Raw genomic sequence first — 18799 nt, 5'->3', positions numbered from 1 at the left:
CTACGTTCTAGGAAGAGTCCTGAATACTACACAGAGAGGCCTGGAGGTCACAGGTCACACCCCTGACATAGACCAAGGGCAGCTTGTGACCAAGCTAGACACAACCCCCATCCATATACAGTGGTACCTTGGGTTACATACGCTTCAGGTTACGGACTCTGCTAACCCAGAAATATTTCCTCGGGTTAAGAACTTTGCTTCAGGATGAGAACAGAAATTGTGCTCCAGCGGTGTGGCAGCAGCAGGAGACCCCCATTAGCTAAAGTGGTGCTTCAGGTTAAGAACAGTTTCAGGTTAAGTACGGACCTCCGGAAGGAATTAAGTACTTAACCCGAGGTACCACTGTATGGTAGTCCACTGGGACTTCTATAAACCAACAACTTTGCTGCCTGCCTGCATCTGCAGAATGGGGAGATTGACAATCAGCTGGCAGGTCACACTTGATGGCTGGCTGGGCTGCGTTTGGCTTGGTGGCTCACCAGTTGTACACATTTAAGGTTGAACTGCCAACTCCCCCTCCCCCCCCCAATAGGGCTCCTGGGCTTTTGACACAACAGCAGAAACTCAGCTGGTTCATATTTTCCTGACCCAACGATACAATATGAGATTGGCCCCACTAGTCAAAATTCAATTGGGCAGGCAGCCCCTGAAAGCACAGGGTTAGGCAGCCCTAACTCAAGACATCATGAATGCCAACCTTGACAAAAGGCAATTAGCTTATTCTGCCAGACTGGCTTAAGCCATTGCATGTTTCCCTCCCTGTGACAATAATTTAGCTGCAAGATAGTTAGCTACAAACAATAACTCGGTTGTGTGGGTTGTAGTGCAATACGTGGCAATATTTTCCCCTTTCCCCAAGAATGCAACAAAGATTATAGAGGGCTCATTTGAGCTATTTGAAGTAGTGATGTATGTAACACATCAAAGGCAGTTTAGGAAATGAAAATGACAAAGAAGAAGAAAGAAAAAGGGGGGCACTTCCCACACAAACATGTCATTTGCACTTAATGGGGCTATTTTAAGTTAATTTTGGCACTGCATTAAACTAACTACACTTGTTGACATTTATAGCGTATCTGAGGGGAAAGTGTGTTTTTTTCTGTAATGAAAGCTCTTGTTTCACTCTTCCTCTCCAGCCTTCTAATAATAAATAATTAACTTAAATAAGGCATGCACACACGCACACACATGCGCGCGCACACACACACACACACACACAATTGCTTTGCCTCCCTTATAGCAATTTGAGAGTGCAGCAACCTTGTCAAAGTACTGAATTTCTCAAACTTTTTCAGCTTGTCTCATCTTCTACCCTGATAATAGCAGGTGTTCATTTGTGAGGGGAGGGAACCATAGCTCAGTAGTAGAGTGCATGCTTTGGAATACATAAGAACCTGCTTTTAACCCCTTGTCTCCTCAATGAATGCAGGAATGGGGTATTTCCATTTGTCTGCAGAACTATAACTCCCATCATCCTTGACCACTGGCCATGCTGGCTGGGTCTGATGAGAGTTGGAGTCCAACAATATCTAGAGAGCCACAAGTTCCCCATCCTTGAACAAAAGGTTTTCAAATGGTAGAACTGGGAAAGTTTACACCATAGAACCAGAAAACCACTGCAATTCATGGCAGATAACACTGGTCTCAGTGGAGCAATAGCAGGTTCATGTGCTCATGTCTCTCTATAGTCCCCTAAGTACTCACAGACCAACTGAGGCAGTCAGATCGAGTTTCTTATTTTTAATAATAATAATAATAATAATAATAATAATGCCTCTTTGAGAGATATTGTGTCATTTAACTGATGCAACATCAGCAGTCTGTTACTATGCTTCTGAAATGTCAGTCAGCATGCTGCACTAATTGATATCTCATTAACACACTACAGTGGCATTGCTTGACACCCATTCAACATCTAAACAGTCCTTTCAACTTCATTACTCTAATAAGGCAGTAATTGTGTGCTCATTGTTTCTGTAGTTTTCGAGATAAGGCCATGCCAAGCGTATATCCAGCTCTCATTACGCTCACCGAAGCTCAATGAGCTCCATTGGAGAGATATCAATATTTAATTAATAATAATTGCCGTTGTGCTGCCAAACAAATCACTTGTATAATTCATGTTTAAAGGCAGTTAAAGGAAGTTTGCACAAAATGGATATTCCCTGCACAGGCAAAGCAGTGAGATATTAGTGAAATTGGGACATGAGAAAGGCTCTGGAAGTGGGCCTGAAAGTGCTACAAAGGGTAAGGTAAAGGTAAAGGGACCCCTGACCATTAGGTCCAGTCGTGACCGAATCTGGGGTTCGGCGATCATCTCGCTTTATTGGGCGAGGGAGCCGGCGTACAGCTTCTGGCCAGCATGACTAAGCCGCTGCTGGTGAGCGAGCTAAAGCAGCGCACAGAAACGCCATTTACCTTTCCGCCGGAGCGGTACCTATTTATCTACTTGCACTTAGACATGCTTTCAAACTGCCAGGTTGGCAGGAGCAGGGACTGAGCAACAGGAGCTCACCCCGTTGCAGGGATTCGAACCGCCGACCTTTTGATCACCAAGTCCTAGGCTCTGTGGTTTAACCCACAGCGCCACCCGCATCCCACAGAGCAGCGCACAAAAAACGCCATTTACCTTCCCGCCAGAGCGGTACCTATTTATCTACTTGCACTTTGAGGTGCTTTCTAACTGCTAGGTTGGCAGGAGCAGGGACCGAGCAACCGGAGCTCACGCCATCGTGTGGATTTTAACTGCTGACCTTCTGATCAGCAAGTCCTAGGCTCTGTGGTTTAATCCACTTTGCCCCCCGCGTCCCTGCTGCAAAGGGTACGGGGTCATAAATTAGCCTATCAAAGCCTGTTGGCCATGATAGCTATGGTCCACTTCAACTTTCAGAGTTTTCATGCTTTTGACTACCAGTTCCTGGGAATCACATTGTGGTGAAGTGTTGTTATGGTCAGGTTCTGCTTTCTGGCTTCTCGTGGGCACCTGAGAACAGAGTGCTGCACTAGATGGATATTTGACCTGATACAGCAAAAGCTTTTCTCATGTTCTGTGTCCAGCCCAGCTCATAGACATCTTGGAAAGTGATAGAGAGGTGCCTTCACAGATCTAGCATCAGCAAAAACTTCACAGGAACTCTGCAGAATCAGGTTGGCCTAAGGGTCCAGAGCTCTCAGAAGCCATTGTGCAGGCCATTTGAAAGAAGAGGACTTGGTGCCTGACTCCACCTCCAAGGCCGGTTCAGATTCCTCAAGTAAGTAACCAGAATCCACAGCTCTATCATCTTACCAGCCACACCAAGGAACTTTCACTCCCCTCTAAGTTGCTGGAAGATAAGACAGAGAGTGTGCTAGAGGTTACAGTGCTGGTCTCCAAGCCCTTGTGCAAGCTCTCAGTGAGAGGTGGGCTTTGGGCATTCAGCTTTGCTATTTTGATTCTCAGATGAGCTCAGATCACTGTCAGATCAACAGTTAGCCAGCCTAGGAGCTCTCCCTGGTCCTGAAGAGCCTGCCTTTGCCACCTGAGGCAATTGCTTTTCATATCTGCTTCTGGCTGCTGCATGACTCCTCTTCAAAGTTCTTCCCTTCCAAGATCAAGCCACTTCAAGCATTTTAAAACAGGTGGCATATAAATGCCCACCATTACTTTATTGAGGCCTCCCTCCTATGGACTCACAGGCTGGCAGGAACTGGACAACCTGCATGAATGGATGGGAGACCTAATTGAATATCAGCTACAAAAACAATCCCATTTTAGAAAGCAAGTTTGATGCCATAAAAGCTATTCAACTGAAATGAACTGAACAGAGGTTTTGTCTGTGTTTTGTTCTCAAGAATGTTTTTAAGCCAAACATGATACTTGTTATTTAAACCTCTTTCTTATTTTAAATGTTTCCTAGCTCCTCTTCAACAGGGATTATAACTGGAGTAGTGGCTTGTTATGAATCACAAGGAGAATTGTTCAGTTCTGCAGTATCAGAACAGGAATAAAGCCAAGTATAGATCCTATTTTCTGAACTTTTGATAAGGAATATATTTTCTTCTTGGGAGGAAGGAAGACTGGAGCTATGAGCAAAGAGCCCTTTTGAGAGGCCCTATCTCTTTTCCCAACCTTTTAGATATGGCAGTCGTTTTGCATTGTTCCATGCCTCCATGGTAGCCTTTTTGTGACTGGTGTCCATAACATTTCCCCAGAATTTCAAAAGTACCCACTGTGGCGTTTGCCTCCTAGGTGGGTCATAAGGAAAGGGTTAAAAATGAGTGTGATGTGATTGGCCAGTGGAAACTGATAGGAGGAGTTAGGGTTAGAGGGGGAGTTGTGTGGAAGTCAGTTGAGAGTGGGGAGTTGAAGAAGGAAGAAGGAGGATATAAGTCTGTGGGTTGGTCGAGTTGTGTGGTGAGAGAGTGAGAGGAATTGTTAGGTGGAGTCAGATAGTTAGTTGGGATAATCAGTTTGAAGTTGTTTGAAACGAATAGGACAGTTAAGGAACTAAGATTAAGAAACTGCCAAGAAAAATTAACTGAAACCATAAGCTTGTTCATGCCTATAAAATAAACTTTATTATTTGTTAATGTTAACAACTGACTAGACTCCATGTGTACCTGTGAGAAATGGGTTGGTGGCAGCGAAGAAAGCAATTACAGTGGTGGCACAGGGTCAATAGACCGTCAAACGTCTGGGGGCCCTGTGTGATCGCCACACCCACCAACCCTAAAAGGGTTAGCAACTTGATTTAAAGTTGGCATTCCTGGAAAGGAAAACAATACATAGGTGCACAACTGCATAACAACAACTGGAATATATAAAAAAGGAAATTTCCAAGGCGAACTTTTTTTGAAGTGCAGATATGTAATTACTTTTTCTGATTTGATCAACAAACTACTTAAAGTCTGTTGGCATGCATTTCCTTATTAGCAGATTAGTTACAGCTTCTCCCACTCAAAGCTGATGGGTGATGGGTATGCAGCAATAAATAAGACCTTTAAGTGGATTTAAAATCCACTGTAATGAAATAAAAGTTGCACGTTGAACTGTGAGTGGGTTCTTTAACTAACCCAGAAATGGAGATTCCTGTCATCAGATAGTTCTGCATTAAGCAGGATCATTAATGCTAAAGTACAAACTCCTTCTCTCTTATGTGTAAATGACAAAACAGAGATAAGTTTAACACTGTTTAGTTAAACGTTCTTTCGTCTTCCTAAGCAAGACAGTTGGGATCGCAAGTTCTTATATATAGTTACTCATCAGAGATGAAAGACAATCAGCCCCAGCACCTGCAATTAAAATAAATGTTCTCTCTCTCTCTCTCTTTTAATGTTTTATTTCTATTTTCCCATTTATTTATTTATTTATTTATTTATTTATTTATTTATTTATTTATTTTTAAAGCTCTTCTAATCTAGACTACTCCATTGCAGTGCTGTTGTGGCTCAGTGCATTTTACATCCACTTGCAGACAAATTAAAGGGGCAGCCCTACGCACACGTTTACCAGGGGGTAAACCAGCCTTGCAGTTAAGCCCATAAAAGTTACTGTCTTGCAAAGAAGAAGACAGTGAAGAAGATAATAATAATAATAATAATAATAATAATAATAATAATAATAATAATAATAATAGTGTTCTTCTTCATAGTTTATCAGGGATACAGGGATGGAGGGCTCAGACTGTTCTGCAGCTTTACATTTGTATGCCAAGAGTAAAGGATGAAGGATAAAGTGCTCCATCCTTCCTCCACCACACTACTCATCCAAGGAATTGCTTGTTGTCTTTCGTTACCAGACTAGCACTTAAATGCATAGTTGGAGCACATGGCACTGAATGCTATGGGATGTAAATATGAAAGGGCTTGTGCTATACATGTGGCAATTAAAATAAAACTGGAAATGCCTACCCTTTTATTCACATCTTTCACACACTTCCTGAAAACTAACTTTGGGATCTTTGCAAGCAATTTTTTTAAAAAAACAAACAAGCACAAAACAAACACGGACTATGTGGATCAGAACTTGAATTCAGCTCAGCAACATGCCAGAGTGTTCTAAAGTTTCGTCAATGTTACACCATTTCCTTAATAAAAGACGCATCCAGCTATTTCACTCAAGCATAGTAGGGCTGGAATTAAGAGTTGCCATTGTGGAGCACCTGCCTAGAACTTGTCCTTGCCAAGCATCTTCTGACCCTCACCCCAAACCAAGCTTCTTGGCGCTCCTCCTTGCTTTCAGTGTCCGTCCCCCCCCCAATACGTAAGTGAGAAGATGGATCAATAGCCTTCCTGTGCTTTGCATGCTCTCTCTGAGTGGTTGCACAAGTTGGGTCCACAGGGCAAGGAATTGGGCAGTAATGATGAGGGCAAGGAGTACATGGGTCCATTCAGAATAGACCTTCCTATGCAGCCTTACATGAGAATTTCCCACTGTGCTTGCTTCTGAGTAGACATGCCCAGGATTATGCTACCAGTATCTGAAAAAGTCCTTGGTTCATAATGCCACTGTAGCTGTGAACTCTCTCCAGAAGGTCTCACATAAACTAGTGGCTTCTTCAAGCCTTAGTCCTGGGTTAGCAGTGTATGAATAATAATTCCTTTGCAAGGATAACTGAGATAATGTATTTGAGGCACACTGAACACTTGAAATACGCTATATAAATGCTAAGTATTTTATTAAATGAAAGGGGAAGTGATCATGAGGCCCTGGGTGGTATTAGATATGAACAGTATGACCAGCTGAAGTAATAAGAGATCTTGAAGGTCAACAGATTGAGATGCAAAGCTGCTGCTGGTTTTTTGTTATTTGCCGGGTAGGCCTGAAACATTTCAAAACCAATTTATTTTTAATGTTCAGCTGCTCTCCCCCTTGGGTGTCCAACCAGATTCTGATCACTTTCACAGCTGAAAATAGGGGAGGAGGGAAATTGAGCTGGACAAAAACTGAAAAAAATGGGTATTGCTGTGGTGAGCAGGATCTGTGGCAGTGAGATGAGGCAGCAGTTATTAGGAGGTGGGGTATCATGTTGAAATGGTTCTCAAGCAAAATTAGATGCTGACCCAGTTTCTAAAGGGTTTTGGTTATGACATCATCACTGAAAGTTTCCAACAATTTTATAGCTGAAGCTATAAATGGGAGATTCTTCTCATTTCCTACCTTTGCACTTTGAAATATTGGCTATATTTTGTGAACTCCAAAATGGTCTTGGGCAAAACTAAGTTATTGTCCTGGCACTTAATATGGCCTAAATTCCTCCACTTATCTAAGAGAACAAAGTGTCATTTCCAGTACCAGATTAATCATAATAAACTGATATTTGGCAGATCCATTGGATCATAATTTCACAAACTACATTGCCAATAAAACTGGGGTGAAAAGTCCTTTTAAAAGTCGTGAGAATTTTATTCTAACTTCTTTCAAATTAATTTTTCTTTTTGAGTTTCTGACATATACTATCTAGTATAACACTAGATATAACCCCTCCAAATGTACTAGATTCTTGAGAATACACGGGAGCTTCCCAGAGGCGTATCGTGGGGGGTCTGTGGCCCTGGGTGCAATTTTGTGAGGGGATGCAAACAGACACCCCCACAACAGGCTCCTTCATCGGAGCTTGGTCCCCAGTGAGAAGGAGCTGCACCTTGGCTGCAGTGCTCATGCCTGGCCGCAACTCTGTTCCCGGGTCAGACCTGACCCAGTGGTGGAGAGCAGGAGGAGAGTGGGCGGCAGCTTCATCATCCCTCTCCTCGACTGAACTGTGACACCCAAGAGGGTGCCCTTCTCCCCCCATGGGGGCACACCCCATCCACCCGCCCTGGACAGCATGGGCATGTGCTTCCCTGCTGGAGCTTCCCTTGTGAGCACACAAGAAGAGCCCAGCTAGATTAGATAAAGGTCCATCTAGTCCATCATTCTCTTTCCACCAGTTAATTCTGGAAAGCTTAAAAGCAAGACATGAGATCAACAGCTATTCAATAATAATAATAATAATAATAATAATAATAATAATAATAATAATAATAATTTATACCCCAGCCACCATCTGGCTGAGTTTCCCCAGCCACTCTGAGTGGCTCCCAATTGAGTGTTAAAATCAATACAGCATTAAATATTAAAAACTTCCCTAAACAGGGCTGCCTTCAGATGTCTTTTAAAAATAATATAGCTGCCTATTTCCTTGACATCTGAAGGGAGGGTGTTCCACAGGGTGGGTGCCACTACCAGGAAGGCCCTCTGTTTGGTTCCCTGTAACCTCACTTCTCGCAATGAGGGACCTGCCAGAAGGCCCTCGGTGCTGGATCTCAGTGTCCAGGCAGAATAATGGGGGTGGAGACGCTCCTTCAGGTATACAGGACCAAGGCCATTTAGGGCTTTAAAGGTCAGCACCGACACACTGAATTGTGCTCAGAAATGTACTCGGAGCCAATGCAGATCTCTCAGGATCGGTGTTATGTGGTCCCGGCGGCCACTCCCAGTCACCAGTCTAGCTGCCGCATTCTGGATTAATTGCAGTTTCTGGGTCACCTTCAAAGATAGCCCCACGTAGAGTGCATTGCAGTAGTCCAAGTGGGAGATAACTAGAGAGAACTATTCTCTTTTGTTTGTCATCAGAAATTTACTTCTCCTAAGAACAGTGAGTCCACTTAACATGTCTAATAATTGTTGATGGACCCACCTTCCATGTACTTCTTTCTGGCATAGCTCCTGTGCTTCCAGTAGCAGCCAGTAACACGTAAATTATGTGTGAACAAATAAAACTGCCATTTCTATTCCAGTTTTCAGTGTCAAAGTGTGTGGTTTTTTTATTTAGAGACTGCTCTTCTCATGAGGTTCAAAAAGATCACAGGAAGTTCAGAAAGTTAGCCAAGGAAACTGAACCTTAAGAGAGAAGAGTAAACCTAGCTTGAAGCAAGTGTCTACTGCCCTTCTGACTGGTCAAGAGGTTGGGACAGATCCTCCAAGTGTCCCTATTTTCCAGGGATGTCCCTGATTTAGAGAAGCCACCCCGGTTTCTGATTTGATCCTGGAATGTCCCACTTTTCCTTAGGATGTCCCTATTTTCGTTGGATAAATGTTGGAGGGTATGGAGTTACCAGACCCCTGAGCCATCTGAAAGCAATCCTGTATAGGGAAGTTTTTAAATGTTTTATTATGTTTTTATATATGTTGGAAGCTGCCCAGAGTGCCTGGGCAACCCAATAAGATGTGTATAAATAATATTATATCATTATGGAATGGGATATCCCTATTTTCATCAGAGAAATGTTGGAAGGTATGTTGGGATGGAGCATTGGAGTAATGTGTATAAGTGAGGGAGGCAGAGAGGTAGAAAAAGCTGGAAACCAGAATAAAAAGCCAGAATGAAAAATGCTGCAGAGGATCCAGATTCCAGGGACAACAGAGACAGAGCTGAAAACAAGTACTGTAGCCTGGAAACTGCACTGCCAAAGAACTAGGATGAGCTGAAAGAAAAGAATATCTTGCTAGCTTTTTCTGGAGTTGAGAAACCATCTAGGCTATGTTTAGATAGATGTGTTTTTCCATATTCATTTCAGGTTCTAATTGTTCTTAGGGCCTTTCTGCATTCACATTTTTTAGTGGAATTTTTGCTAGGCTTTTTGATATGTGGCAATGTCATTATTCTGCTAGTATTCTGAAATAACGTACTCAAAACCTGCCTTTTCTCTACTGCATTTTTAAAAAAACTTTTGTGAAAGATCTAGACTGGATCCTCAATATGTTCATCTGTGTAGAAGGTGTACAAGTGTTGTCCTTGTTTCTGTGAGCAGGGGGTGTACCGGGTGGGGTTCATAGTCATGGTTTGGGAGACAACTGCTTTGCATCACCGCCCTCTGATCAGGGCAAGCTGCCATTTTGCAAGCTCAATTCAGAGGAGAGATATGGCAGATAGAGACATTGGTGCTGGAAGGTGAAGATCAAGTCAGTCTATATGATATATTATACAGTATTAGAATTTGCATATATCATATTCGTCAAGCATTCCGACACGGCAGTACAGTCATCTAACAATGCTTTCAACCAGTTCATCATGAGGTCTACGTCTCTTAGCATGCTTAAAATAAGACGGGTGTTTCATATCACCTCTTTTAAAAGCACATTTTCCTTGAACACATTCATCTCATTTTGAAAAGTGTCAGCATTCATTTTATAGCTGGGGGTTTCAGCGATAGACTAGTTGACTAGTTCCTGTGGAGAATAACAGAGACAGCAATCTTTTTGCTCTTGCTGGGTTAGATATGGAGTTTCTGGAAAGAAATAGCCTTGGAAAATAAACTAGTGGTCATGAATAGAAATGAGTTATGTATGCACCATACAGTTCTTTTCAAATTATCAGCAAACAAATAAAAGCCAGTTCCCTGTTATGAAGATTGTCTAATCTGATATCATGCGGTTTCCCAACAAGTTTTAGGCTGGTTTCAATATGAGTTTTTCACAGCACAACTTATACAGCAGACTTCCCTGAGCTGCTGACCTCCTGATGTTTGGGACTACAGTCCTCATCACCCCTGAACATTGGTCATACTCTCTGAGGCTGGTGGTAATTGTACAGTAGTGGCCAAAAATGTGGAAACCTTTTGGGAAAAGTGCATTTCTGAGGTTTGATGGCTCATAACACCACTCTTTTTTGGAGTAAAATTATATATCAATGGAAAGATAATTTAATGCAGGATGTAATGCAACAAAGTTTGTTCAATTATCTTATTCTATCAAAAGTTATAGCCAAATAGCCAGAAAAAGGGAGCACAACTTGCTTAGGTTGATATGCAGTAACTTTCCTTCATTTGAATGTAGCCAATGAGCATGAGTGTTTAGAGAGCCAATCAGGTGTTATGAGCCATCCAACCTCGGAAATACACTTTCCCCAAAAGGTTTCCACAATTTTGGCCACTAGTGTAAACCAAAACATCTGGAGGGTCCTGGGCTTGGGGGATATTGCTAGGAAAATAGGAATCTGCCTTAGACTGAGTCAGACGATTGGTCCATCTTACTCAGTATTTACATTGACCGGAAAGTGGCTCTCCGGAGTTTCAGGCAGAAGTCCTTCCCATCCCTAGCTGGACATACCAGTGCTTGAACTTGGGACCTTCTGCATGCAAGGAAAGCTGCTCTGCCACTGAGCCACAGCCCCATAGGATTTGATGCCACCACAGTATTCTGTTGTCTTGTAATGCTGGAGGCTAAATTTCAAAACTAGCATTGTGATGTGGTTGTGGCCACAACAGTTTCTAATTCCGGTTGAAAGGGAGCTAGGCAAATGGATGGTTTATAGATTCATCTCTTAGAAAGAACAGCTAAATGGGAAGCAACTTCTGCATGTGGATGTTCCTCATTGGACAATGCTGGGTATAAATGGGTAAATAAAGGGCATGTGCCTCTACACAGAGATCCGGCTATTAGTATTGGAGCATTTCTGATTTACGTTTAAATCTCAGAAGGGTAAACAGTGCACGGCAAATTCCAAGAAACATACCAAGCTCGGCTTAATCAGCATTCCCCTGGGGGTTCAGCACTAACAATCTATAATGAGCCTGGAAGATTTAAACTGGATATGATGAATGCAAACTACACTAAACCTTTCTGTAAGGAAAATTGATACAAGCTGTCACACATCACAAGCCGATTTACATGCAGATTTGGGTGCTGGCTCTCCTTTACTGTCCTTAAGCCTTTCAAATGTATTTTGAGACACAATCTTCTTCCAAGTTGTGTGTGTGTAATCTCTTTAAATCAGAGTGAAATTTACATGATCTTTACTTCTTTTTTAAAAAAGAAAAAACATAAGAAAGAAAATAGCAGTCAAGGGCAGAGTCAGAGCTTTTTTCCCGCCGGAACTCACTGGAACTCAGTTCTCGCACCTCTCAGGTAGGCACCATTGCCATTATAAAAAAGTAAGGGAGGTTTTCTAAAAAAAATAGCACTGGGCAGTCTCTCTCTCTCTCTCTCTCTCTCTCTCTCTCTGTGTGTGTGTGTGTGTGTGTGTGTGTATAGGCAGAGGAACTGCCATATCCATAGTGCTGTCAGATTCTGCAGCCAGGTTGTAGGGTGAGAGGAGGGACACAGATATATTTTTTAAAATCTTCCTTTCCCTTGAGTTTGGCCCTTTTTGAATTTATGTTGGGCAAAGAGGGTGTTTAGTGTCCTTGCAGTTCCTTGAGAGCCAGTGTGGTGTTGTGGTTAAGAGCGGTAGTCTCGTAATCTGGGGAACCGGGTTCGCGTCTCCGCTCCTCCACATGCAGCTGCTGGGTGACCTTGGGCCAGCCACACTTCTTTGAAGTCTCTCAGCCCCACTCACCTCACAGCGTGTTTGTTGTGGGGGAGGAAGGGAAAGGAGAATGTTAGCCGCTTTGAGACTCCTGAAGGGGAGTGAAAGGAGGGATATCAAATCCAAACTCTTCTTCGTGTCTGCCACAGAACAGAGCCAGTCCAGCCATGGGGCAGAGTGAAGCAGAGTGGCATAAGCACAAGAGGCAGTGCCCTTTTGAGCACCCCACCCATCCCAGTGCTTCTGCCACCACTGGAGAAGCAACCCAGGTAAGGAAGACTTGGGTGGTAGCAGAGCAGCCAATTTTCCACTGCACAGCATTGTTGCTTCTCTCCCCCTCCCTGAGGGGTGGAGGGAGATCAGCAGCAAAGCCTTGCAGAAGACCTCCCTCTTGCCAAGTCTCGGGGAGAAAGAGGTATTCCAGAGGCGTTCCCCACCCCTGGCCCAACAGCAAGGCTTTGCAAGGGCTTTTTCTTGAGGGAAACCTTTGCAGAGCCTCACGTCCCATCCTCCCATATCACAGGGTCGGGAGCTTGGCATTTTGTCTCAGGCACTAAAATGTCTTGGGCCACCGATGTCCCAGAATGCCCTGTTTTGGTGCCCATCACTAATAGAACTGTCAACCTCCAGCAGGAGGAGATTTCTATCCCCAGAGCTTTCCTTATGCATACAAAGGGTTTTCAATTGCTTAAATGCCATCCCACCAGTGGATTTCCGCCTCTGCCAGCAGAGATTTTAGCTCTTTCCTGGTTCTCCTCAGCTGCCTTTCAGCCAACTCTAGAACTGTCCTCTCAAACTTAGTATTTTCTTGAAGTGCCTCTCTCCCTAAAACTCACATATACGTACAAATGAACAAACTGGCAGTGGTGCTGGTGGGGTGAAGTAAAATGTTTTACTCTCTTAAAAAAAGGAAAGGTCACAATACTATATATATATATATATATATATATATATATATATATATATATATAAATAAAATTTCCTGAATGGGAAATATTATCTGTGGGTGGCTCCCTGACAATTTAAGGATCGGAATGTAAGCTGAAGTTCAGCATTCATTAGCTACCACTGGAAAGCAAAGCAAAGCAGCAGAAGCCATTAAAATGGTCAAGGGCTACTTAAAAACCATTACTGGCCGGATGCACTTAGAGCCCACTCCCAGTCAATCTATTTCCTTGTGATGTGCACTTGCGTGTGCAGTTTCCATAGCTATGATGTGGGCCCACGTGCACCCAGGAGCAGCTTGGACAATTTCCCCCTGTTCTAGATTTAAAAAATAAAATAAAATAAATTCTCACATTTAGTTGTCTGCAGTGGGAGAGAGTACTTCCTCCTTCAGTCCCCCCCCTACTTCCTCCTTCAGTCCCCCCCCCCCATTAAAGCCCTTTCCCTCATCCATCCAAGTGGTAGAGTGTATAGCAAGGACAATTAATCAGGTGCATTGAGGGGAAAGGGACTGCAATTGGGGTATCTGCACATATTTTTCTTAATTACCATTTTGCTCCTTAATCTCAACAAGAAGCAACAACAACACACACACACATTTCACTAAGATTTATATGCATCATTATAAACATTTTTTAGCATAATAATTATGCACATATACACTGCAGTTTCAAATCCAAACTCCTCTTCTTCTTCTTCTTCTTCTTCTTCTTCTTCTTCTTCTTCTTCTTCTTCTTCTTCTTCTTCTTCTTCTTCTTCTTCTTCTTCTGCAGTTTCACTGGAGGTAGTTCTGATGCAAGCAAATGTATGTATAAATCTGTTTAAAACAGAATCCGGCTCCAGTCCTAATTGGGAAAATGGGAACAATTGTCCCAGGCATGTTTACTTGTGAGGCTAAAGCAGCAGCAGTGAATGGGGATTATGTTTCCCCAGAAGATTCACTGGAATTCTGACACACCAAGTGGTTGTCTGTAAGGTTGGGTCGGCTTTGCACATCTATGAGAGACAGTAGTGGTAAAGGAGAGGGGAAGGGAGGGAAGGGGGACTGTTAGACTAAAGATACTAAGGGAATTTGCTCTTTCAAATTCCAGTGCAAGCTGACTTGATCTCCACATCCCAGGCAAATGTGCAGATTGAAATTGAGGGATGCAAACATAATCTTGGTCACTGCCCAGCAGAGTTTAATGGAGCTGTGGGGCCACTGCCACATCTGCTACCCAGGTGAGCCAGCTAGGACAAAATGTAGGGGGCAGGCAGATTGCTGTACAAGCCTGGATTGGACCTGATGCCATCACATGATGTCAGGAAGACTGTTGGCAGCAGGTAGCCCTCCTTTGGCACACATACTCACCTGCATATTCAGCAAGTGGAAAGGTGGTGCTGCACTAGCACGGTGACACTGGCATTACTTGGCAGGCAATCCACACCCCAGCCCAGCACAAGAGGGGGTGGATTGCTCTTCCACTTTTTAAAACCCAATGGCATTTGCACCTTTTTATTTTTTTTAATCCAATGACATTTGCACATGCCAAATGTTCCAGTGAAATTCCTGGCTCAGAAACCATATCAAAATTAGTTTTTTAAATGAGGGGTGGTGTGTGTTATAAAAAAAAATATGAGTAGTTAAATATGTGTTTAAATGTGTAGGTCTTTTAGCAGATGGAAAGAATAATAATGAATTTGTAGATTAATGTGTAAATGGGACAGAGTAGACCCAGTGGAGGGCACATCAGAAACTGGCAGAGACCAGAAAAAGACTGATTCACCCGTCCCTACCATTTGGCATGAGTGGCTATGGCCGTCTTTGATAAAGAGCATCTGGGAAGGAGCACTGCTTCTATTTGCAGAACTGTTTATTGGTCTAGCTTTATTTCTTGGCTGGCAAAGATAAACTCATTACAAGAAGGAATGTCTCATTTCCTGTGCTGGCTCCCAGGATGCAGTAGGTCTTTTACCATTAATACTGTTATTTGTACTTACAGAGGTGCACCATAGTTCTCTCGCCAACTCTCCCCGCCCCCTTCCCCTGTACTTGCTGCAGCTATAATGGTTCACTATAATATTACACTGTTGCAAGTTAGTTATGGTTACTCTTAGATGGCATGGCAATGAACCAGTGCTGCTACTTGCTCAGAGATGCAATCAGAGAAGCAAAATATTCTAGTTCAAATGCAATTTGAATGCAGCCATTTGGATGCCAACCGAATGCTAGGAAAAGATTGTTTGCCTCATCAAAAAACAAAGGGAGAATACTTCTCCCTATTTACATTATGGTCCTGTCCCCAAAATGGTGGGTTTCAAATGGAAAAAGGAAGTGAGGTCTACTAGGTATATCTCTAGTCTTTGCTTAGCTTTATGGGAGACCTGCCTGGACATAGGTTTTTAGCAGTAGTAGTGGCAGTGCCACTTCTGCAATTTTTTTCATTTATGAATTTCATCCTATGAAGCATCTCAAAGTGATTTCATATATGAAACTATTGCATCTATAAAAACAATTAAAAGAGTTACATGTATAAAAAGAACTACATCTATCTATCTATCTATCTATCTATCTATCTATCTATCTATCTATCTATCATCTATCTATCCATCATCTATTATCTATGGAACAATTTCAAATCCAACTGTAATAAAACTTTTCGCTTAGAAGGCTTATTAAAAGAGGAAAGGCTTTGTCCCTGCTGAACTTCTGGTGCTTACTGGAGACTATCTTTTATTCCAGCAAGCTATTTTAGCTGATGTTGGATATTACAACTTTATCTGATTTTTATCTTTTGCATTGTATATTTGTAAAAGCTTAAAGACTATTGGAACTGAGTGGTTTATAAATTGCCTTAAAACAGTTAATAAACAGGACGCAAAAGACAACAGAGAGATGGTGTCTTTCTGATATGTAATGGGAGGCAGTTCCAGGAGGAGTTACCATACAAAAGGCCTGACTCTGACCTCTTGACAAGAGGGCACCTACAGGTTTCCCCCTCCTGCAGAACACAGTGATCTGCTAGGTATATGAAGGATGGTATCCTTCAGGTAAAATGGATTGTTCAAGCTTTGAGCTTTGTAGCAACTTAACCATCTATTTAGCTATTATACCTCTTCTTCTTCTTCTTCTTCTTCTTCTTCTTCTTCTTCTTCTTCTTCTTCTTCTTCTTCTTCTTCTTATCACTTGTAGCTGAGTAAGATTGTCTTCCATAAACATAGTTTTAACAGTAAGTCCATAAGTGCCTGTGGAGGCCAATTCTGGACCCACACGTCCCTCCACAGTGGAGATATAGGTTTCCAGGTGGGAGATGATCACGGTGAGGGTTTGCCAAACCTGCCTTCCCCTTAGCACATTTCTCCCTTTTGTCCTGAGTTTGAGAGTCTTCAAAGTCCACAACCCCTTTGGTAAAGGCTGTTCTCCAACTGGAGCGCTCGCAGGCCAGTGTTTCCCAGTTGTCAGTGCTCATACTACATACATTATAATACTACTGTAGTATTATACCACAGTGGGGCAAGCACAAGGGATATACATAGGAACACAGGAAGCTGTCTTATACTGAGTCAGGCCATTGGTCCATCTAGCTCAGCATTGTCTACACTGTCTGGCAGTAGATCTCCAACATTTCAGGCAGGAAACATTCCCAACTCTACCTGGAGATGCCAGAGATTGAATGTGTGACGTTCTGCATGCAAGGCAGATGCTCTACCATTGAGCTAGATGGGTGCCATAGCAGCTAGGGCTAAGCTGGTGCCCCAGCAAAAACAACAAAGCTTAGTGACACCTTAATAACTAACTAATTTGTTGTGGCATAAGATTTCAGGAGTCCAATGCATCTGGTGACATGAACTCTGGTCCATGAAAGCTTGGGCCATAATAAATCTGATGGGTTTTCTTCAACATAGTGCTAAGCAAATCATTCCATCAGCACAGGGATTTCTCCATGTGCAAGATAATGTCCTTCTTGCCTCCCCTCCCCATGTGTCCCCTAAATCTGTTCTGGGTGATCTCCTAACCCCCCAGAGAAGATTTGGTGGTAGTATGGGGGGGAGAGGGGGTCCCATTGTATGAGCACTATTCCTTTTACTAGTGCAAATATTTAGTTGAATAGTGCCCTTAATCTTCAAGGTGCACACGACTCTTAGTTGCTTTTTTTCTGCAACAGCCTAGCACATCCATCTTTCTGGAACTCAAACCTTGGATTAGTAATGACTGTATCTTTGTCTACCTCCCTGTGTCTCGACACCAGCATCTTCAATGCATAAGCAAACACCCTGATGAACCTCTGGCAGGAAACCTGCTTTGCTGTTTTGCACTTTCCACTGTTGTTGGTCCAGATGTACCAAGATACAAACTTTCATCAACAGTTTTCAAAGCAGAATCAAAGTTGGAGGTTGGAGTCCTGAGAAACAAATGGAACTGCCCACATTGAACCAAAGGGGGGTTCTGAATATTCTACAGTAAATGGTTTGCCAAAGGAGTTTGGCTAGCCGGCTAGCCAGAAGTCCCCCTTAGCATGCATCATCCTGAAGTGGATGTGGGTTGACATTTTATATTCAAGGTCATTTTTCAAATAGTGCTTCAATTTCTCCCCCTTTATTGCAAAGCCACTAGTGCACTTAATGTACTTCACCTGCAAATTGCAAATTACGATCCAATTACTAATGTGGGACGCAATAGGCTTCCTTCAGTTAAAAGCACAATTCTTTGCTCTTACATTGGGAGAATATTAAAAACAATCCGTTCCAGGATGTATGTTGAAAGCAACATCGTTTTCTCTTTTTTTAGCCCAATAAATTAGTGATGAGCTATGGCTCTCGGGTATTAAACCAAAGAATTGGATTCCTGCTACTGAAAGCACCTATCTCTATCTCTGCTCCATTCTTTTTCATTAGCTCAAACAATTTTTTAATAACTTTTTCCTGTGGAAACCTGTCTAAAGAGAAGTAAAAAAAAGTTTCTGTTTTAAGATCCAGAGTGAAAATGGCAAGGATGTCCATACAAGGATGCTCCTAGAAACTGAAACAACTCAGTGCATGTTTTAGGCAGATGGAAATCAACCACTTTTGATGCATTGCTTTTCACTAAATAGCAACTCTGAGCTTACACATTCATTCTCATGTAGTTGATGACTGCAGCCCTGAATAGTATTGCATGTGTGAATGAGTCCTCATCATGCACATCAAATGCCAGTCAAGGGCTATTGTGTATCTACTCAGACATGATGCTTGTCAGTAGAGACAACTGGGTGTCCCTTCTCAGGCAGAATTGTTGAAGCCTGAAGAGTTTTGAAGTATCCTAGGAGCGTTCTTCACATTCTGTGTTCTGTTCCATAAAGCAAAAGGTGAAGAGAATTTGAGATTTCTCCTCATTTGAAACATCTGAGAAATTCTAAAGCAAGTTGAAAGAGTCTCTATAAGACCATAAATGATCTGAGATCCCTGGCTCACCATCTATGTTGCATGAAACTTGCCGATCGGAAGGTCGGCGGTTCGAATCCCCGTGATGGGGTGAGCTCCCGTTGTTTTGTCCCAGCTCCTGCCAACCTAGCAGTTCAAAAGCATGTCAAGTGCAAGTAGATAAACAGGTAAGGAACCTTCTGACGGGA

This window comes from Podarcis melisellensis (assembly GCF_964234715.1).
Source record: "Podarcis melisellensis genome assembly, chromosome: 5".
Taxonomy (NCBI): Eukaryota; Metazoa; Chordata; class Lepidosauria; order Squamata; family Lacertidae; genus Podarcis; species Podarcis melisellensis.
Note: the sequence above shows the minus strand (reverse complement) of the source record.